The 22,559-nt window shown below is 41.5% G+C and overlaps 1 long non-coding RNA gene across 1 annotated transcript in view; it reads left to right on the forward strand.

Annotated features, from left to right (window-relative positions):
- The first annotated feature begins 341 nt into the window (after positions 1–341).
- The window catches only part of LOC122424061, an 81,949-nt gene continuing 59,731 nt past the window's right edge, over positions 342–22,559 (forward strand). Inside the window, exon 1 of the long non-coding RNA XR_006264284.1 lies at positions 342–420. This is a non-coding gene — a long non-coding RNA (uncharacterized LOC122424061). The remainder of the gene's footprint in view (positions 421–22,559) is intronic.

Consider the following 22,559-nt stretch of genomic DNA (forward strand, 5'->3'; position numbering starts at 1 on the left):
CCCTACTGCCCTAGTGGCTAAGACTCCAGGCTCCCAACGCAGGGAGCTGCGTCAGGGAACTCGATTCCGCGTGCCACAACTAAAGATCCTGTGTGCCACAGCTAAGACCCAGTGCAGCCAAATAAATAAATTTTTTTTTAAAATTTGTTTTTTTAAGTTCCTCATGTCTTAAACATTCGTCCATTTCCTTACCCAGCAGTCCATGTCCGTGGCTCCTTGGCTACCCCGGGGAGGACCTCCGGGACCACTTGCGGGCCCGTGGGCGCCCTCTGTCGGCGACGCTCAGCTGGCGCACGGGCCCGCTCCTGCGCATGCGCAGGTGCGCGCGGCGAGGGTCCTCTGCTGCCTGTCGGGCCCGAGTGCCGGCTTTCACGTTTGCGGGTGCTGAGCCGTTCCCTAAATGGGACCTGGACATCACTTGTGAGTTTCGGGCGTGTATTCTTGGGCCTTTTTAAGGAATCGGCGTCTGGATGGGCGCTCGACCAAGGGGCAGGAGGACTTGAAGAGTTAACCATTGCCTGAGTGGCCTGGAACCAGAGGCAGAGGGAAGCCGACAGGGCTGCGCTTCGAGAACTCCGACTCCTTGTCTGACTTTCCTCTGAGGAGAAGCGAGGGCGCAGGAAGTGAGGAGTGACGTTATCTTTGGGCCGATGGTCAGAACCTGTGATGCAAGCATGGCCCAAATTAACCGGAAGCGGGGAGAGCTTTGCTTCCATTTTCCAGAACCTTCCGCCGCAGTCCCGCCTGTCAGCGCAAGTGCGCTCAGGGTCGTCGGGTGTAATCTCTTACACTCCAATGCGCAGTAGATCTACTCTGGCCGCATGCACCAGCCTTTCTCAATCCTTTTAGATTCCTTCCCAGTTCTTTACAGAAGAGATGCAACATTGAGTCACATCCAAGGCAGATTCACAACCAAGAAGATGTCTTCATTTTCTCTTTAAAAGTGGTGGCTTTGTTCTTGTTTTCGTATCAAGTAAGGGCTACTTTTGGGGTTGTTTAGCTTTTGATCCCCATTTCATAATTACATCCTTAATTTTTTTAGGTTATTGTCTGTTGAAATTGTAACTTTATTAATTTCTATCTCTAAAACTCCAACGAGAAATACTTACCTCTTACTTCTCCCACTGGAATAATATATTCCCCAGATGGAGAAATTTAGGAATGAAGTAAAAACCTAGAGGACAAAAGGAAAATGAACGGGAGGTGGTGAGTTGTTCTGAGAAGATAGAACACATGCATTTGCTGGTCTAGATGATTCGATTTTCTCAGGGAGTATTGGAAAATATGGTTAGAAGGGGGAAGGCAGTCTGCTGTCATGCAGTGTTCACTAGAAGAGGTTTTGAGGATATTTGATTTGGAACTACCGTTCTTTCCTTTCATAATATTCAGCATGTCCCTAATCGTTGTATTCCAGATATTGAACACCAGTTTTTAAGCCCTTCTACCAAAATGTTTTGCACTCATTTGAACATTTCTAAATTGAAATTCTAAATTAGTATTCATTGAAAAGTGGTTTGACACAAAGAAACGAACATGAATGAAACCTTCTGAGCCTTCTTTGCATTTCCAAGAGCATGTTCAATTCTTTAGAAAAGTCATTGTTGTCGGTTTAGGAAAGATTTATTCAATTCCCAAGTGCCACCTCCAGAGGGCACAGCTGTCTCAAAAAAAAAAAAAATGTTTTTTTTTTTTAAGTTCCTTCAGTTTTGCCAAGGAACTCTTCATAGTCTGTAATTGTGATTCTTGGGATCCAAACTTGAAATAGTTTTACCTAATATATTTTAATATTCATTGAAGTCTCTATAGTTGTGTTTCCTAGGATCTAAACTTGAAATAGTTTTACCTAATATATTTTAATATTCCTTGAGGTGTTATGGTATTCTCTATTTTCAGTGATTAACACTTATAATATTTAAAATTTTTATAAAAGGAAGAATTAAATCCAGTGTTGTCAGTTTGCCCCATACTTAAATCTCTGTTCTCTCTAGTTTTACGTAATAACTCGAGTCAGACAGCACCCTTTAATTTTTTAAAACACATTTAAAAGTTTATTTGCTAAAACTTTGTATTTTCAAGAGATTGCACTCGTGACCCCAGTTACCCTAAAAGATGAAGCATGAAAAGTGCATATGAATCACTTATGACTTAGTGCCCCGTGTATTCTTTTAGAGTCTGCTGTTACATTTAGAGTAAATGTTTTGGGAGCTTTCTACTCCTGAAGCTACACAAACTGCCTGGGGGATTTATTTTTCACAACATCAAAATTTATGGTGACTTTTTATTTTAAAATGCTTTTATTCATCCGCAGAGGAGAGGATGTTGAAGTGAATTTGCTCAGAAAAGAATGGGGTTATTTTTTTTTCTAGAATGTACATTAAACGATTTACTCTCTCCCTCGTTTGTCTCAGCCATCTCTGCTATGTTTAGTGTGAAACTGAACCCTGTAAGGCTAAAATCCAAGAAGAGGGAGACTAAGGATTCATGCAAACAATTTTACGTGTATTTCTTTTCTGTGTTTTCTTTCACGGCTTTCAGTTGCTGCTCACTTTGGGCTATTTTTCTTTTCCTGTTATTTTTTTCCCTCCTGTTAACATTATGCAAAAAATCTATCAACAGGGTGTGAAAGGGATTGTTTGTAAGTATTTAAAACCACTTAACATCTATTTATATGAAAATGCTGTTTAGGTTTTGGAAGCTTATTTGCATGTTGGCATGGAAAATTTTGAAAACTTGTACAGGATTGATGTTGAAAGTGTTTAACTTCATATTTGCTTTACATGAATGGGGAAGAGCTAGAGGAGCCCCCGAATCAGTGTGTTCTGTAAGGAACCACGCGTATGAAGTGGTGTCAGCTAAATATGTGGAAGAATCAAGAAAGGGCTAGATGAAATATCCTTGAAGTCAGGTTAAGCCAGGGATGAGCCACTCAGGGCTAATGTGTATGATACAGAAGTATAATTAGCAAATCCACGAATTATCCCTCTTCTATTTCAATTCCACATAACAAATGTTAGTTTAATGATATATTCCTTTACCTTGTACATTAGTCTTGTCTCCCCAGTGGTTTGATGGAAGATCTTTGATGGCAAAGAACCATGTCTGATACATATGTTTTTCTATTTCATCACAACAACTAGCCCAGTGTTAGACCAAAGAGGCCTTCCACGAATAGTTGGTGATTAATTATTAGTCTGTGGAACTGTTAGCCAGGATGTGCTCCCAAGTAGAAAATGCCAGGCTCGGAACTTTAAAGTGTTCTTGGAATCCAAAGTGTTTTTTTCTCCATTATGTCTCCGTGAGGCTCCTGACACTCTGTCTCCTTAGGTGAATGAATGTGCTGTTTTAACTTGATGGATGATTTACAAGAAATTTGTCACAAGTATTTGGGATTTTCGGTGCTGCCATTTGTATGACTTAGATAATAAATCCGAGGACAGTGTAATGGAAGGGATTCAAATGCAGGTGAAGTTACTTAGAATATTTGCAATGGAAGGGTTGGGAAACTAGTGTTTCAGCAGAACACAGACAGCTAAGATAAAAATATGATCTCCCCTTGTCCACTTGTTTATACACGGTAAAACTTGGCTTGTCCATCTGTCAGTGTTAACTGTTCTATACATGGTCCTGTGCCATTGTGGTTGAGTGACACATAGGTAGTTATCTCTTGTCAGTGGATATACCTAAGTGAGTCTATCACGCATGTGCCGCAGGGCCTCGAGCCTTGGAGGGACATTTTGTTAGGTGACCCCTAAAGTCACCTACTGATGAAAATGCTGTGTGATTCTGCATTAAGTTTGCATTACACTCATTTATTGGAATCAAAGACAGTTCTACAAATGCTGGAGCATCTCAAGGAAACGTGAGATGACAACCAATGGGCTAAAAGCCCAGCATCATTAGATTAAGGGTGTGTCATCCCCATGCAGGTCCTATTTCAAGGCCTGTTAGCCTGGGTACATGTGTTAATTACACGAGCAGTTCAGATATTCTGTCTCTGACGGGTGAGTCTAGTTTGAAATGCTTATAATTCTAATTTAATTAGAAATGCATTCAAAGAGCTAATGTTATTTGTGAGAATTTAGAAGTAAATCCCTTAGTGAAATAAATGGACCTTTGGTAAAGTGAATCATAACCTAATTTTGAACGTATGGATGGATATTCTCCTATCAGCTTTGCTTGAAGTCTGGCAGAATTGGGGGGAAAATTCTGGTGTAGATGCAGTACTCATCTGTTCTCACTGTGTGACTTAGTTGAAGATCTGTATTCTCTCAGCTGCCACCAGTCTTCAAAAATAAAGTCATTTATTGAAAAAGTCAGTAATCTAAACGATTCCTACTTTTCTCATTGACAGAGCATCTCCTGGTTACCTGCACGTCCATGGAGATACATGACCTCTTAGCAGGGGGTCAGTGTTGTAGGTGGAGAGTCAGTGCAGTGTTGATGTTCACTTAACATTCCAGCAACAGTACTCTCACCTGTCTTTGGTTGTGGCCAGTGGTTTTTAGTCCATTATAGCCAGGGCTGTGCCGTGGTCTGTCCCGTAAATGGCTTCCTGGTGACACTAGAAGGTGACTTGCTCGGCACAGACAACCGCATGTTTGGCGGGCAGAAAAGATGCAGGGCGCTGTCCCCACAAGCCAGCATGCCTTCTCAAAACCCGTTTGATGACATTCGCTGTGATGTGGATGGGTTCCCCCAATTTATCTTCGGTCTCAAAAAGTGGTTTAGGGCTGGATGCACATGCTGGTGTTTGTTAATTCCTGAGGTGACACTTTTAAGTCCCAATGTTTGATGTTCCACAGTCCTGGAAAGAATGATTTTTCACTCTTTGATCCTGTGAGAAAAATCCAATTGTTTTGCATCTTGCAGTTCATGCCGATGGCTTTTGTTCCCTCATCTTTTTAGCAGATATTTTCTTTTTTTCAGGGCAGAGTCGTGATGAGGGGAGGTCTGTCAGGCTATTGCAATAATATAAATAACAAGCTGGTGGAATTACAAATAGAGCAGAGATTCTTAAGAGGTTAGAGCGAAAAAAAAAAAAAAAAAGTGGTTCTGGTTACCAAGCTGGAGGACTATGTAAAAAAGGTGCAGAACCCTTTTTTAATGTCATGTCTGTGTGCAGCTTTCCTAGTTTAAAAATCGTCCTTTCTTTCCTAAGAAAAGAAAACACAGGCTAGGGAATAAAACGCTCTGGACAAGTTTCATTTAGTTAGGTTTTGCCCTCCTTGATCTTCCTGATGGTTTTCAACCTCTCCTGTTCTCTAATAATATTACTTGGAGAATTAAAGACAACGTGAAAAACAAAAGCTCCAGCAAAGGAGAAGGGCAGCCAATAACAATGAACTGAGTTCTCTAGGCTGTTCACAGAATGGTAACAGAGACAAAAGAACTTTTTTTTCGTCTTTATAAGAGCTGCTGTTACCTTTTCTTCTCTTTCAGACCTCTTTCTCCCTGTTCTTGGCTTCTTTGCAGCTTTCAGCGTCTCATTATGAATGGCTATTTTAATTCCTCTTTTTATTAATAAATAAGATAATGTTTCTGTTACTGATTTACTGTTTGGAAAGTAGAGCCTTTAATGTGGCATTCTTGATGGTTTCAGAGTAATTGTAATTTTGTCTATTTTTTTTTTTTTTCCCATTGAATTGAGTTTTCTCTCAGCCAAAGTGCTTTGCCTATTCTTTACTGCAGTTTTTTTTTTTAAAGGATAATTGAAAGTTGTTCTACAAATATAGCTAAAAAAATTCATGTTTCTCAGTGAAAAACAACCCTGAAATGAAAGCCAACTTAAATCATACCAGAAAAGACTCACAAAATGAAGCTGACATCCTGGAAGAAGGGAGAAATGCTAAGGCTTCCAAGTAATCAGTTTGGGCCATTTAGGTGCTAAATGACAGGATCAAGAAGAAAAATTTTTAAATTGATTTTTAAGACTGTCTGAAAAAGGAGGCTGAAATGAATATTAAGTGATTTCTTTGGGGCTGTCAGAAATAATAATGGAAGAAGAGACAAGCCCGGTCTTGCTGCCGATGGTAGGATCAAAGAATTTAGAGTCCCCGCAGGTTGGAGATGAAGTTCAGCACTTCAGTTGTTAAGAAATGTGAATGGAGAGAAGGGAAAGGAAGCAGCAGAAGAACCTAATACGCGTAGTATGAGCTGGAAAGGGAAGGGAGGCCGCGCTGGGCTGTTAGGGAAGAGGTGCTCTGTGTTCTGTGAGGAGCGGCCCCATTCCTGGCAGAGCCTGGCACATGAGGTGCTCCTAGCAGTGTGGATGGACCGGTCAGGACACATCCATTCCCTCTCCCACCCACAACCCCCCACCCATCAGCCCATGTCCCGGCCAGTAGCCATATACATCTATCTGTCAGTTGGCCGGTGGGAGTGGGGCTCCAAGCTGGCTGTTGAACAAGCCCATATGGCATGAGGGTTGCATTCGTATCTTTGGTCTCATTAGCACCATGTTGGAACCAACAGAGTTAACCGACTAATTAATAGAGAGATGCATTGAGTGTTCTCTGGGATTTGGAATCAGTTTCCCTTAAATTAGCCATGTCAATTACCACAAGCCCATAGATACCAGGAGCTGGAAAAAGATATGGCAGGATTTAAAAACACATGGGGACCATGGAGAATGTGAATAAAAATGGAAAAGTAGACCTACCTCACTAGGACTGTGGTTTTCCAGCACGTGGATGCTGTCACAGCACTGCGAAGGACTGATACAGCATTCTGATGGACTGTGTTTTCTACCATCTGTTTTCAGAAGTTTCTTAAGTTCTACTTTTTTTTTTTTCTTGTTCTCTGAATACATTGGACTAGAAAACATACCCTACCGTAACGTTCCGCTCACTAATGTGGAAATGGACAGTGAGCCTTAATGCCCCAATCATTTGGCAACAAGATCTAACTGTCTTCTCAGAGATGTATCCATGCTCCCTCTTTGTCGTATGGGATTCTATATCAAGGTGCCTGGCCTTACCTAATCCATTAGGAGGTCCATATTGTGATTCAGTCTCAGCCTGTGGTTCTAAACTAGGGATGAGTTTCTCTCCCTGGGGACATCTGACAATGTCTGGAGACATTTCTGGTTGCTACAGCTATAGAGCATGCTACTACCATCTAGCAAGTAGAGGCTAGAGATGCTCCTTAGGATCCTACAATGGACAAGACAACCACCTCCAAGGAGGAATTATCTGATCCAAAATGTCAGTAGTGCACAGGTTGATAAACCCTGTCTGAGCCAACTTGACTTTCCCTTCTGGGACCCTGAAACATCAGTGACGTGGTATAAGCAACAAACCCCCCAAATTAGCCAAACTCACTTATTCTAGGAGCAATGCCTCATTAAGACAGCCCTGTTAGCTAGACTTCTTCCTCAAACCTTTCTGGGTTCCCACTTTTTTTTGTTTTTTTTATGCTAGATCTTCGTTATCTGTTCTGTGAACTCCGCCATACCCTTTTGATACAGTCCTTTTCTGCTGGAATTAGTCAGAGTAATATTCTGTTGCTCATCATCAAAGAATTCTAAAGTGTGTGTGGAATAACTGATGGTTTAGCATAGATATGTCAGATAACACATCATTCGACAATTCCTTTATAAATCCTATCTTTGGTTATTAAGCATCTAGTAAGTTGAGAGTCAAGTTAGAGGACGCAGAAGCAGTATAACAGAGAACCCTGTACGTGTGAGGGTTCTTGTGCTGACGTTTCACTGCAAGGGTAAGAGAATTGATAGACCCCCACAGAGCTTGAGAACTCACTCTCAAGCAGGGAAATAGAGTTTTCCAGTGTGGTAGGGCATCAGTGGCAGCAGATCAAGTGCAAACCTCAAAAAGCAGGTTTTAAAAAAAAGTAACCTACCATGTTGAGACTGTGCCTGCCTTTGACCTCCTTGGGCTATTCTGCACAATGTTGAAGCCAGGGGTTGCAGATGAATAATTTCTTGTCTTTTTAAAAAATCATTCTTCTCAAGGTTCATTTTAAAATAATGAAAGCATAGATGGCAGTACCTTACTCACAGGCACAGAAGTTTTCTTTAAAGATGTTTAAACTCAGAACTGATGCTGGCATGGTGCTCTAACTCCATTAAATAGAAACTCTACTCAAATTAAGACGATCCAGGGAACAGAATCTCTTGATTACCAAGGCTGGAATAGGTGGGTGTGGGTGGTTGTCTGAGCCCATTTAGCTGTTGGAGACCTTGGGGGCTGCCTCGTAAAAAGACCTGTTTTGTTGGAAGCTTCTCTTTCTCTAAGTGCATGGGTTGGAATATGTTAAACTGTTCTTCGGTGAGCAAAGTCATAAAGGATGTGAGCATACAAATAGAGAATTCGTGTTGGAGATCTCATGAGGTTCATTGTACTTCTCAGGCAGGGTTTCTTTTTTAAGATGCCAGCAAAATGCCACAGTATTTTATTTTTGTCTCTAGTAAATTGCTTTGGAAACTTAAACAAATTAAACATCCTGTTTTGTGTTTCTCAGACTCACTGGGGAAACTCAGTCTCTCCAGTCTGATGTTTCAGGTGGAAGTAATAGGTGTGTGTAAATCACCTTTTTAAAATAGTTATGCGTGTGCATGACCCATTCAGTATCACCTGGGCTTGTAAGCAGTTGTGTATATTATCTAAAGAAGAAAACAAAAGTGAACTTTTTGGAGTGTGTGTGTGTGTGTAGGTATGTGTGATATTGTTAAGATGAGAAATCATTCCTGATGCTTTCTATGTTTTAGGAACTAATTTCTAGTACATTGTATTAGTATACTCAAAATCCATTGTTGAAGCCATTTGGAAACAAATTTAAAGTAAATCTTAACAAAAATAATTATCATCATTCAAATAGAAGGCAACATGACAGAAATTAGCAGCTAAAACTGAGAGTCTGCCTTTGAAATTTAATGGGGCACAATTTTTCTTGGGTTCCTCATCCCAAAAACCATTTTCCTTTGTTTTCTGTGTTGGTCGCTGAAAACAGCTCCTAGATACATACATGGCCCTGCCTCTCTCCCTCACTGCTTCCCCCCACCTCACTGGATTTCCCTGCAACTGAAGGATTGTTTCCTTTTAGTACCTCCCTACTAGGCGGAATGGAACAGCCTGGAAGGCTGGTGCCCCTGAGCCTGAGCAATGAAATTAGCCTGGGGGGTTCATTTTAGTGCTTCTCCCCTTGGAGGGGGTCTCTTTGACCATAGGAACTGTCTGACTTGGTTACTTCTCACATAAACGTCTCAGACTCCCAGGGCTTGAACTCTGGTTGAAATGTTACATTTAAAGGCCAGACAGAACCCAAATCAATGGATGATTGCAGCACCTTTCAAATGTCACTTAAAAAACTCTGTGTAGTGAGGACTCCAGCCCCTTGGGAAGGAGCAGGAACGAACTGTCGCCCTCGTCCCCCCTCGGCTTTGATTGTGGCTCTCTGTCCTTGTAGGCCTGTCTGCTCTCTCCCGGTCTCCTCCTTCCCTTCTCCCCGCACCCGATCTCGCACACACACCTGAGCTACATGCGTGGGTGCATGCCCTGGAGGCTGAACTATGCAAGAGGTGTCACCTACAGAGCTGTTTCCTTTGGGAATGTCATTGTTTAACTTCAGGGTCCTGTTATTCTTGTGTGAATGAAATGTCAGAAATGAATTTCACCGTGTAATTTTCCAGGCATTGACAGGCCTTTGCCATCTGTCATTGGATCATGAGTTTGCCTTTGGTTTCCTGCCATGTTTAGGGTTTTGACCTATCCCTTTGAGTGCCAGTAATTTTACTTCTCAATATAGCCTCTGATGGAGGTCTCGGCTGCCAGGTGTGACTTGTAACTTTGAGGCATGGAGGGATTTCTTCTCTGGGCTTTGCTTTTTATTATTTTTAAAACCTCAAGTGTCATGAATCCTGTCACTTGAACAGCGTTGATTTGCAATTAATCCTGTGGGTATTATCTATTTTTGCCTGTAGTCTTTGCTGATGAGGAGGGTCCCACATTACAGCAAAGTCTCAGTCGTTTTGAAATGTAGGACTGAGTTTTATTGGCTGAAAGAGGCAGTTTAGGGGAGAAAGATTGGAGTAGGAAATAATAATGTTTTTTTTGTAAAGAACCCAAGTTTAATTGGAAAGAAGGAAAACCGAAGTTTTTCATTTCCCTACATAGTGAAGATTTTGAAAAGTCCTACTGCTCTGAAGTCAGAAGACGGATTTTATAAAGTACAAGCAGATTGTTTTTGAACTGAATGTTAAAGCTCTGCTGTCAGAGTTGACAAGTTCCCGAATTCAATTTTCAAACTAAAACTTAGAAAACCGAGGAGACACTGTGTCTTCTCAGTAGCTTATCAAAAGAAATGCGGTGGCAGGCTCCCACCGCTGTCTCGGCCAGCCAGGTTGCGGGGAGGCGGACAGCACCCCTTCACATCATCTCTGCTCCCCCTGGCACCGGTGCGTTCTTGATATGGACTGGATAGGAAGGGCTCCAGCTGCTCAAGCTTGCTAAGACTGGATGATGATGACAGGCCACCCTGCACTTCTCTCCAAGAATGGGGAGAGGATTTTTTCTTTTTCTTTTTTTAAAACCATTTTTAGAGAAGCTTCAAGCACCAGTGATCTTTGCTCAGGACTTATTGGTCTTCATGGTTGGCAGACAGAGGATTAAGAAGCATCGATATTAGCACACTCGTTGTTGCTTTATAAGAACAGTGTAAAGCTATGTAGAATTCTAGGCATGGCCCCCACCAGCCCTCTCATTTTTCTTTCTTTGGAGATAAAAATTAGCTAGTTACGGCTCATGAGTTTTCAGGATCTTCTTTATGCACGTAGACGATAAAAGGTTGTCCTAAGAAAAGAAGGTATTTTGCAATTAACTACTAAAGTAATGTAGGTAAGTATTAAATATTTACCAGGTGCCACATGAAATTTACATGCCTTATAAATTTACATAACAACCCATGAAGCAAATTACATCATCACCGTTGCGCAGATGGGGAGAGTGAGGCTCAGAGGGTTTTTTCAGGATTTCTTCTCCTAGTGAGGAGAAGAGCTGGGATTTAAACCCAGCTCCACCTCCTAACCTTGCCCTCTTAACATTTTACTGTAAAACTGCCTCCAAAGCGATGACAATGATGAGCTCAGTGGTAGAATTTCTTCCTACAGATTCTTTCAGCAGTAAATAAATATCATGACCTTTTGAATACTCTTCAGGTTGTGTGATTCTATTAAGTCTTAAAATTTTCACCGGCTTTGATTTTGTATCCATTTGGTCTTTGAAAATTCAGAGTTATTGGTTGCTATATTTTGTTTTTATTCCTGAAACTGTTATAAAACCTTATTAAATTGAAATCTTATTACCTGGAACTTCCAATTAGCCAGATGTTTCTTTCTTTTTTTTTTTTCTTTCCTATAGTCCACTTGTAGAAGGAAGAAGAAAATCATAGAAAAATATGCCCATATCAGAGTTTTTTTCCCCAAGATTAAATATGTCCTATGGTCCTTTGCCTTTTAGATGTTACTTCTAACTCCAGCTGTGTTAGATGTTAAAATATAACTCTTTATGATTTTGACATGCTTAACAAAAAAATCTGCTATAAGTGTTAAGGGAGTTGTATTAGTAAGAGGAAGCTAAGGGCTGTAACAAAAAGTCCCTGCATCTTAATAGCTTATCATAATAAGAGATGACGTCTCACCCACTGCACAATGCAGTGGGAGTCAGCAGTGATGGTGGGGTGAGCAGGTCTTCTGCTCCAGATTCTCATTCAGATAACCTTGTGGCTCTGAGAATTCCTCTAGAATCTCAGTTTTTCACTGAATTTAAAGAACCTGACTGGTAAACAAAGAAAGACAGCCAGCCTGGAAGATTCTTTGAGAAGTTATTAGGGGCCAGGATTGAAAGCAGTTCTGCCCACAGTTCTGCCCGCGTTCCGATGGCATGACCCCACCTAACTGCTCAGGGAGGCTGGGAGATACAGTCCAGCTCTGGGCCCAGGAAGGAGAGAACGTGGGGTTTGGTGTCCACCTAGCTTGGTCTCTGTCACAGCAGTGACATAAAATCCTGAGGTCTTTATGGCTCTTCTGATATTCAAAAGCATGTAAGAAACATCTGTTCTGAACTGGATTTGTGATTTCCAAAACTTTGCCTCACGTGTGTGTACTTAGTCGTGTCCAACTCCTTGCAACCCTATCGACTGTAGCCCGCCAGGCTTCTCTGTCCATGGAATTTTCCAGTCAAGAATACTGGAGTGGGTTGCCTTTTCATCCTCCAGGGGATCTTCCTGACATCTCCTGCGTCTTCTGCATTGCAGGTGGATTCTTTACCAGTTGAGCTACCCGGGAAGCCTCCAAAATTTGGGTTATTAAAAAATATTATTGGAATATCACTTAGACCCACGCAGGATCAGAATGGAAGTGTGGACTGCCAGGGGTGGGGATGAAGCAGACCAGGAATCTACGTTTTTCAGAGGCTCTCCAGGTGATTTGGATATAGCCAGGCTGGCACCAGTTTGGTGTTTGGTAATCACTGGTCTAGATAATGTACTTGATAAGACAGATTATTAATACAGATTAATTCATTTCAGGAAGGACTTTTAGCCAAAACGACTGGGAGGAAAAAGAGTGGTTTTTAGTTACTTGGTTAATGAGCCTAAATTCCTATTTATACCAACTATTGTAAGTAGTCAAGACTTCAGACATATTCTGTGGCCAGTTGTTTTGAAAGTCTGTAGAGTGCTTCATAGGTAGTATAGTTTCATTTCCCAGGGAAACACCCCATGTAGAAGAAAGCCATCCCGGATATTGCAGATGCTGACCACCTATATTTTATAATAATTGTTAAAAAGTTCTCCATGTCTCATTTCAACCTTTTTCACCCTCCTAGCAAGCACAATTATAGATTCCTAATTACCTAAATTATGTCAGTAGATGTGAAGGCAATTATAGTAGTAAAAACTGTTTTCTATTTCAAACAGTCATTGGGTTTTAAAAATCAAATTGTGTTTCTTGTTTTGGTATTTAAGAGTATGGCATTGCCAGGTTGTTTTTAACCCACATGTTCCTCACATGACATCCTTCTCCATTTAAGTTTTTACTACTGTATGGCTTTTGAGGGATAAAGATAACCTCTTATAACTGATACAAGTGTCTAGGTGAAATCGATCTCGTTGATTCTGTGAGGCCGTTTCGTGCTTACTAACCCCAGTGAGAGTGGGAGGACTCAGGGTGATATTTCAGGTTTACTCTTTTGTGTTGCCATCAGGTTGGATTTATGAAAGACAGTGGAAATTTATCACCTTTCTCTGTTATTCTGAAACCATAATTTTCTGGTCTCTCGGTTGCTTGTGAACATTTCTGATAAAATGCACCGCTCTCTGAACCTTTGTAACACAGATTTGTTTAAGATCTTAAATTATATGTTGCTATCCAAGCAAAGGATGAGAAGCCTGTCTGCTGTGCTTCAGTATTATAGGCAACATTGCCCACCATTCTGCAAGTTCTGATCATACTACGCTCATAATTACTCCATAGCGCTTACCTGATCAACCCCACCTTCCTTGGCCTTGCATTCACACATCCCTGTCATCTGACCTCTGCTTGAAGCTGCTGGTGAGCTTTTCAGTCACTTAGCTTAAAGAGCCCTTCCTCAAAAGTAAGCCTTTTTACCCTAGCCAACTGGTCCAGTCCTCATCCTCCAGAATGTCTTGAGTTTCTTTGTACCTCATGTTTCTAAACCCCATCTCTTCCTAAATGAAATTCCGTCCATTGTTTAAGAATCAGTTTGAAATGCCACAGACTCTAAAACCCTCCCTCTTCAACTGAACTATGATGTACCACTTACTGTGACACCTTATTCAGCTTGGGATATGCTGACTAGATTTTCTACTAGAATGTAAGCTCTTGGAGATCAAAGAGACTGCTTTATTCATCTCTTATTCCTTGTGGTCCTTTAACCATAGTGAGCATTTGTATAACCTTCATAATAAACAACATTTGGTTGAGAATTAAGATTCAAAGTTAAAAATGCTACGTTAGACTATTAATTTAGAGCATGATTTCCCAAAGTGAAACAGTAATATGTTATTTGGGGAAAAAATTATCTGGCTAAGTGTACATAGATTGTTTTACTACGGGGCTTTTCACAGTCTTTTAGTATGCTTATAGAATGTAATATGCTAATATGAATATCTAAGAGAGAATGTGGTAAGCATCATATTTCACATTCTTTTCACCATAGAGCTTTTTTTTTTTTTTTTTTTAAATGTGAATGTATTGATAAACCAGGGTTTTTGTAACTGATTTTGGGAACTACTACTTCAAGTAATATTCTGCATTGTTTTGGTACCTCATGTTATCAAAAGTACTTTCACTGTTAAAGTCGTCCTTGATTTCACTAAATATCACTGACTGATCGTAAGAAAACAAAAATACTGTTTATTTTAGAAGTTTGCACTTCTAAATATAATTTTGGGTGTTTTAGGTATGTGTGTTTGCTAAGTGCCAAAATTCATCAAGTCTACTGTTTAGCTAAGAGGCAGATACAGATAGATGGTTGTTGCTCAGTCACTCAGTCGTGTCACTTTATGACCCCGTGGACGGCAGCATGCCAGGCCTCCCTGTCCTTCACCATCTCCCAGAGCTTGCTCAAATTCATGTTCATTGAGTCGGAGATGCCATCCACCATCTTGTCCTCTGCTGTCCCTTTCTCCTCCTGTCTTCAATCTTTCCCACCGTTAGGGTCTTTTCCAGTGAGTCAGTTCTTCACATCAGGTGACCAAAATATTGGAGCTTCAACTTCAGCATCAGTCCTTCCAATGAATATTCATGGTTGATTTCCTTTAGGATAGACTGGTTTGATCTTCTTGCAGTCCAAGGGACTCTCAAGAGTCTTCTCCAACACCACAGTTCAAAAGCATCAGTTCTTCAGTGCTCAGCCTTCTTTATGGTCCAACTCTCACATCCATACATGACTATTGGGAAAACCATATATTTGACTAGATGGACCTTTGTCAGCAAAGTAATGTCTCTGCTTGTCCAGGTTTGTCATAACTTTTCTTCCAAGGAGCAAGCATCTTTTAGTTTCATGGCTGCAGTCACCGTCTGTAGTGATTTTGGAGATCAAGAAAATAAAGTCTCTCACTGTTTTCATTGTTTCCCCATCTATTTGCCATGAAGTGATGGGACCAGATGCCATGATCTTAGTTTTTTGAAGGTTGTTTTAAGCCAGCCTTTTCACTCTCCTCTTTCACTTTCATCAAGAGGCTCTTTAGTTCCTCTTTGCTTTCTGCCATAAGGGTGGTGTCATCTGCATATCTGAGGTTATTGATATTTCTCCCAGCAATCTTGATTCCAGCTTATACTTCATCTAGCCCAGCATTTCACATGATGTATCTGCCTGCAACACAGGAGACCTGGGTTCAATCCTTGGGTTGGAAAGATCCCCTGGAGAAAGGAATGGCTGGCTACCCAGTCCAGTAGCCTGGCCTGGAGAACTCCATGGACTGTACAGTCCATGGGGTCACAAAGAGTTGGATATGGCTGAGCAACTTTCACTTTCACTTTTCACTCTGTACGTAAGTTAAATAAGCTGAGTGACAATATACAGCCTTGATGTAGTCCTGTTCCAATTTGGAGTCAGTCTGTTGTTCCATGTACAGTTCTAACTGTTGCTTCTTGAGCTGCATTCAGGTTTCTTAGGAGGCGGTAAGGTGGTCTGGTATTCCCATCTCTTTAAGAATTTTCCAGTTTATTGTGATCCACACAGTCAAAGGTATTGAGTAGTCAATGAAGCAGAAGTAGATAGATGGATATTTCAGGAAAAATCCTGGTGATCTAAATAAAACCGTTAATAATGAAGACATGCAGCTGAGAATCATTCCTTTGTCAAACATCTTTGAAGAGATATGCGAAGGCCTTTCTCTTAATAGTAATTTTCCTGAAGGTCATCTGCATTCAGACTATTTATGTAAATCTCTATTAATTCAAACTTTACTGAAATATTTGCTGAATTAAAGTCAATGCTTAGGATTTTCTTTTTTTCTTTAGCCATTATTGATTTATCTGGTCTACCCATTCTTTCTGTGGACACAGATTTAAGAAAAAAAAATCAGATCATTTTGTGTTTATATTTGTCTCCTTTAAATGAGTCTGTTATCATCAGCAATCATTTGTCAGGGTTGTAATTGCATCTACAGTGGATGAGATCAAATTTCAGAGCAAGAGGAGTTAAAGGATCTTTTACATCAAAGTTAAACCTGTGATTTTTTATGAACTTTGGTGTGCCTAATTAAGCGATTAGTAACAAGCAGGAGTTTCCAAATGTCAAGTGTATAATTATGAAATAAACAAGAGCTGGTTTTTCCAATAAACTTCTGTACGGTGCTCTATTACCTCTTGCTGGGGCCCAAACAATGTCTTCTGGTGAACAGTAGGAAATCAGGATGGGTTTCCACTGCCAAAGGCGAGAAGTCTTATCTGCTGAAACATAACTACAGGATACTTAGGATAAGAGTAAGTTTGAACCTAGTAAATCTATGGATGGATATTAATTCCACCTCTCAGACCATGTATTATAAAGAAATTCCATTTTATTCCTTTTTGCATTTTTATTTTGCATGCTTTGGACTCTCTTGCTATTGAGCTTCACCACCAGTATTTCTCTCTCATTTCAAAATTCAAAATAGTTATTTTTTTTTTAACTAAAAGGTGAATTAAATTTGGTGGGGATGAGGAGTTGGGAGTTACATGACAAGTCAAACATATTACTGTTTTAACTGAGTAGAAAGTCCTCTGTGTTATTTCGGATGAAGGATATAATTTTTAAAGCCCACCCCCAACATTTACTCTTGGTGTTTCTGTGCAGATAGTCAGTGTTTGACTGATTCCCATAGGTTTTAGCCAGTCCAATATTAGGGTCTATTATTATATGCTAGGGAGAGTGGCAGAGATAAGGAAAATAAAAGTTTTTATGTCTGTGTTTGGGAAGTTTAAAAGATAATTGAAGAGACAGAGTATATATTAAGTAGAATGAGTAATACTTATCATGAAATATTTTTGTCATTTGTTATACAAGTAATACATACTTTAATACATTAATGAAAAATATAATGCATATATGGCTTATTTTTCTCTCAGAGGGTTAGATAGATCGATCAATCTAGTTCTTTTAACCACCCACTTTTATTTATTCATTTCTTTCATACTAGGCATTTTCAATGTGTTCCAGCTTAGTTGCAGTCAATAGGGAAGCCTAAATAACAGGGTTCAACTAAGGTAGAAATTTATTTCTCTCTCATGAGAAGGAAGGCCAGAGAGGCAGCATAGGAATCCTTCCTCGTGCTGGTAGATACCCAGGTTCTTGCCAGCTTACTTCCCAGGCATGTCCTTGCTTTCTGGTCCAGTATAGCTGCTGGAACATGAGAATCACACCTGAGTTCCAGTCAGTGGGACTGAGGATATGAAGGAGAAAGATGGGCTTCTCTGTCGCTGACCAAAATTTAGTCCTGTGGCCAAGCCATATTTAGCTGCATGGAGAGCTGAGAAGTATGTTTTATTGATGTTGTTGTTTTGTTTTTGTTTCTTATTTTAAGCTGGGTGGGAATAGGCCTCGCTAAAGGTCAGAGTTTCTGTATTAAAACAGAAAGGAAGAAGATATTTGGGAGGCAGCTGGTGATTGTTACCCTGTGTTACTGTTACCAACAATGCAAAAATGAACATTCCTGAACATGTTCAGTCGTGTTGGTTCATGCCAGTAAGTGATATGTGTCATGAGTTACAGGGACAGAAAGTCCTAGAGGAAGAGCCTGGAGAAGGATGAGATCAGGGTGGGCTGGTGGCTGGAGCAGCCTTTGTCATGGAGATGGGTCTGAGCTTGGTCCCGATGGCTGGGTGGACTGCAGATGGGAGGACTAATAGCGTACCTGGGCCAGGTGAATAGCATGCACCGGTTCATTCAGTCAGTCATTCAACCACTGTTCATGGAGCAGTTACATGTGCCAGACACTGGTCACACAGAGATGGAACCAGCATAGCTCCTGCCCTCATTGGAACTCACAAATAATTCATGCTACTTTGATCAGAATGGGTACCTTTGGGATAGGCAGTGAAGCCACCCTATGCTGGATAAGAAGGCTCAGGCCAACTAAAGAAAACTTGGAGGCCTGTTTAAAGACTGAATCCTGATTTTGTAGCCAGTGGGGAGACATTGAAAATTTTGATCAGAGGAATGATCTGATCCAGCTTGTGTCTGAGGAAAACCTGACATGCCACAAGTCAACTAGAGAGGGCAAGGAGGACTTGAGGCAAGTGCTGTTACTGAGCCTTTCCCGTGTGGTGACCGGGGCCCGAGCTCGGGAGCCGGCCTTGAGGCGCACGCAGGGGCACAGTGCGTGGCTCAGGGCACACTTTCTGGGGATAGGGGTCCTAACTTTGGATCCTACCTCTGTCTTCTAGGAGTGGGCTGGACATGGTCCCTGCTTTAACCTGACGTAATGAACTGTCACAGACTGAGTGAATTAAACAACAGAAAATTATTTTCTCACAGTTTTGGAGGCTGAGAAGTATACAATAGAAGTGAAAGTGAAAGTGTTATTTGCTCAGTCGTGTCCAACTCTTTGCAACCCCATGAACTGTAGCCTGCCAGACTCCTCTGTCCATGGAATTCTCCAGGCAAGTACACTGGAGGGGGTAACCCTCCAGTTACCCTTCTCCAGGGGGATCTTCCCAATCCAGGGACTGAACCCAGGTCTTTTTTGGGCTCCAAAATCATTGCAACGGTGACTGCAGCCATGAAATTAAAAGACCCTTACTCCTTGGAAGGAAGGAAAGTTATGACCAACCTAGACAGCATATTAAAAAGCAGAGACATTACTTTGCCAACAAAAGTCCGTCTAGTTAAGGCTATGGTTTTTCCAGTAGTCATGTATGGATGTGAGAGTTGGACTGTATAGAAAGCTGAGCACTGAGGAATTGATGCTTTTGAACTGTGGTGTTGGAGAAGACTCTTGAGAGTCCCCTGGACTGCAAGGAGATCCAACCAGTCCATCCTATTGGAGATCAGTCCTGGGTGTTCATTGGAAGGACTGATGCTGAAGCTGAGACTCCCAATACTTTGGCCACCTGATGCAAAGAGTTGACTCATTGGAGAAGACCGTGATGCTGGGAAAGGTTGAAGGTGGGAGGAGAAGGGGACGACAGAGGATGAGATGGTTGGGTGGCATCACTAATGGACGTTAGTTTGGGTGATCTCTGGGAGTTGGTGATGGACAGGGCGGCCTGGCGTGCTGCAGTCCATGGCGTTGTGAAGAGTCAGACATGACTGAGCGACTGAATTGAACTGAACTCCTACATTGCAGGCAGATTCTTACCATCAGGTAAGCCCAAGAGCAAGGTGCTGGCTGATTTGGTTCCTGGTGGGAGCTCTCTTCTTGGCTCATAGGTAGTCAGATGGCTTTATGTTGTGTCCTCGCGTGGCAGAGAGAGCGAACTCTGGTATCTCTTTCTCGTTTCACCAGCACACTAGCCCTTTGAATTAAGAATATATCCATATGACCTCTTCTAGCCTTTATTACCTCCTCAGAAGCCTTATTTCCAACTATAGTCATGTGGAGGGGTGAGGCTTCAATTTATCAATTTAGGGAGACATAAATGTTCAATCCGTAAGAGTCCCCATGACCCTCTGAAACACAATTTCTCATTAGCAAAGTGGAGGAAATTCCCGTCAACCTCTTTATAGGTTTGTCATGAGGACTAAGTGAGGTGAGGTGTGTTCTCAGCATGGTGTCTGGCACCAGGGTGGTTTGCAAATAACTGGGAACTAGAAGGGCCAGTGGGGCCAAGCATTTCAGTGGAAAAATTTTCAGGCTTGGGGAAAGGAGACGGAAGACAAGGGAGAGTCTGGGCACAGAGATGACGCTGAGGATCTAAGCCAGGGTGATGGGGAGAATGATGTCAGTTGACAGCGATGGGAGAGTCTGGGAAGAAGCCAGTTTTGAAGAAGAGATTGATGAATTTGATTTCAGGTCTGTTGCTTTTGATGAGATGGCTGGATATGTGAGTGGAAATTTCCAGCAGACAGTTGGGGTTTATTTACAAGAGAGGATATATGGCTGCTAACGACAGCTCCTGGGGGACATGAAATTGGTAGAGGCTGAAATTCAAGAGGAAAGAAACAGAGAATGCAAATGAAGCTGCCCAGACCCAACAAACCCGAGGCCCTAGCCTATGCAGGAGGAATTTAGTTTTGTAAACTTTTCTGGTCGAACAAATGAATAGTCTGAGGCAAACTTCAGATGGGTAGCTGAATTCTCCAGGTCATTTCCTCAGTCCTCCACTTTACTTTGCCTATTGTAGATGCAAGGAAGTGGTTTAGGGTGCAAAGTCATACAAACCTGCAGAAAGAAATTTACATCTTGAGCATTTGTGTTGTGGATTTCATGTGAAGAGAGAAGTAGCTTTCTCAGGAATAGAACAAAGTAGCTGGGAAATTTCTGAGCTAGGATATTGTCTAAACACTGCAGAGGCTCGGGCAGTCTGAAAAGCCCTTAGCACTTCAGGATCCAATTAAAAGGGAATTATTTTCCCATTCCACAGCTAAGGAAATGGATCAACAAAGAGGCTGAATGACTGTTTTAAACCTGACAGATGGAACACGACAGACAAGGGGATGGGATCTGGGAGCCAGCCCCCCCGCTCCTGAGATGCTGAGTTATTTCCTTCTTGGTGCGGTCTGTCAGTTCTCCAGCCATGAGTCAGTTGAAATCAGCCTCTGATAGACTCTTGCCAGTAAATAAAAAAATAGCCCACCTTTGTCTAGTCGCAGGCAATGGAAAAGGGCAAGTATGTAGAATTTATGTACTCACTATTAGCTTTTCATTTTCCATCTTTCATCCTCTACCCACATACTCCTCCAAATAAAAGTAAAATACTATTTTCCTCACTTTAATTTGCATCTGCTTAACTTTATGTTGCTGAAATAGTTCTTGCTAGCATCCCTGCTGCTTTTTAATCACCAGGTCCATTTGGACTTTTTAAAAAGTTCTTTTCTGGATTTTTCTGTTGTTTGCCAGGACTTCATAAAAACCTCTGTGCTGCTGGCTTCTGTGGAACCTCACTCTTCTGGTTGTCATGACACCTCACAAACTATCCCTTCTTGGTTTTCTTCAGAGGATCCCCTACTGCTTACCGGTTAAATCCTGGCATCCTTTTTATCCTAAGCAAGCTATTTTTCTCATTCTGCATGTTCTCCCGCTTGGTTGATCCAATTCATTCTCATTATTTCAGTTGTCATCGATGTGTTGATGACTCCTGAGTCTCATCTCTGGTCCAGATTCTTCTCCCAAGCCTCAGACTTGCATATCCACTGAATAGCTTTATGCAGATATCTCCTAAAAATGTGAAGATCAAAATACCTGAAACCAGGAAAGTCTTTTCTCTTAAAGTTCTTTCTCTTTTACCACCTTCCCATCTATGAAATTTGCAGTCTCAGAACCAGTGATAATCCCTTCTCTATCAGTACTCTTGGCACCTACATAGTAGTTAATCATTCACTAACTAGTGCAAATGTCACTTATGCTCAAGGCTGGCATTTGGGGAAGATAAACATAGCATGATTTATAAGAAGAGGTAAGTGACCAAAGTTTGGATATAGGAATATCCAGTAGTGGTGTAGTTAAACGATGATCACCCCCACTTTAAGGTTCCATCTTTAAGGTAGACTTGGTTACCCCATGATGATCCATACAGTCTAATGAGATTCAGCCTTTTTTTTTTTGGTGGAGAATAAATTGTAAGTATGGACAATTAAAAACCTTGAATTTTGTAGCATAGACATATATACAGACTTTCATCAGAATGTGTGGATTGTTTTGGGATAAACAGGTCTACCTTAAAGATGGAACTTGGGAGTGATCATAACTTAACCACACCATCTACATATTGGACATTCCTATACCTAGACTTCTGTCACTTTACTCTTCTTATAAATCACGCTGTACATATAGCTGATTCACGTTGTCGTACGGCAGAAACTCACACAACATTGTAGAGCAATTGTATTCCAATTAAAAGCAAAAGCACTGGACTTTGAATCAGAAAGTGCATGCCCTCTGCCCATTTCCAGGTGGAACATATGAAAATCCAGGGGAGAGAAATGTCTTCCTAGGGCCGTGGAGTTTGCTTGCATGAACTTGCAGGTGTTTTGAGTTTCTCTTCTGTGCTTTTTCTTCTCCACTATAACTTCTCTAGGTACTGTGTGCTGCTCTGCACCAGCAATGACTCAGGAAAAACTCATAGTTTATCCCTAGAAACTTTACTGGTGAATTCAACTCAATCCACCGATCATCAAGTGGGATTGGACATGTCCCGTTCTGGCCAAACAGCACGTGTGTCGTCACCCTCCCTCCCTCTGTGTTAGGTGTCACCGGTCAGTTCAGCGCTGTGCCCCTAACAGCACGTGTGTCGTCTCCCTCCCTCCCTCTGTGTTAGGTGTCACCGGTCAGTTCAGCGCTGTGCCCCTAACAGCACGTGTGTTGTCACCCTCCCTCCCTCTGCGTTAGGTGTCACCGGTCAGTTCAGCGCTGTGCCCCTAACAGCACGTGTGTCGTCA

The sequence above is a fragment of the Cervus canadensis genome, chromosome 21 (assembly GCF_019320065.1).
Source record: "Cervus canadensis isolate Bull #8, Minnesota chromosome 21, ASM1932006v1, whole genome shotgun sequence".
In the NCBI taxonomy this organism is placed as follows: Eukaryota; Metazoa; Chordata; class Mammalia; order Artiodactyla; family Cervidae; genus Cervus; species Cervus canadensis.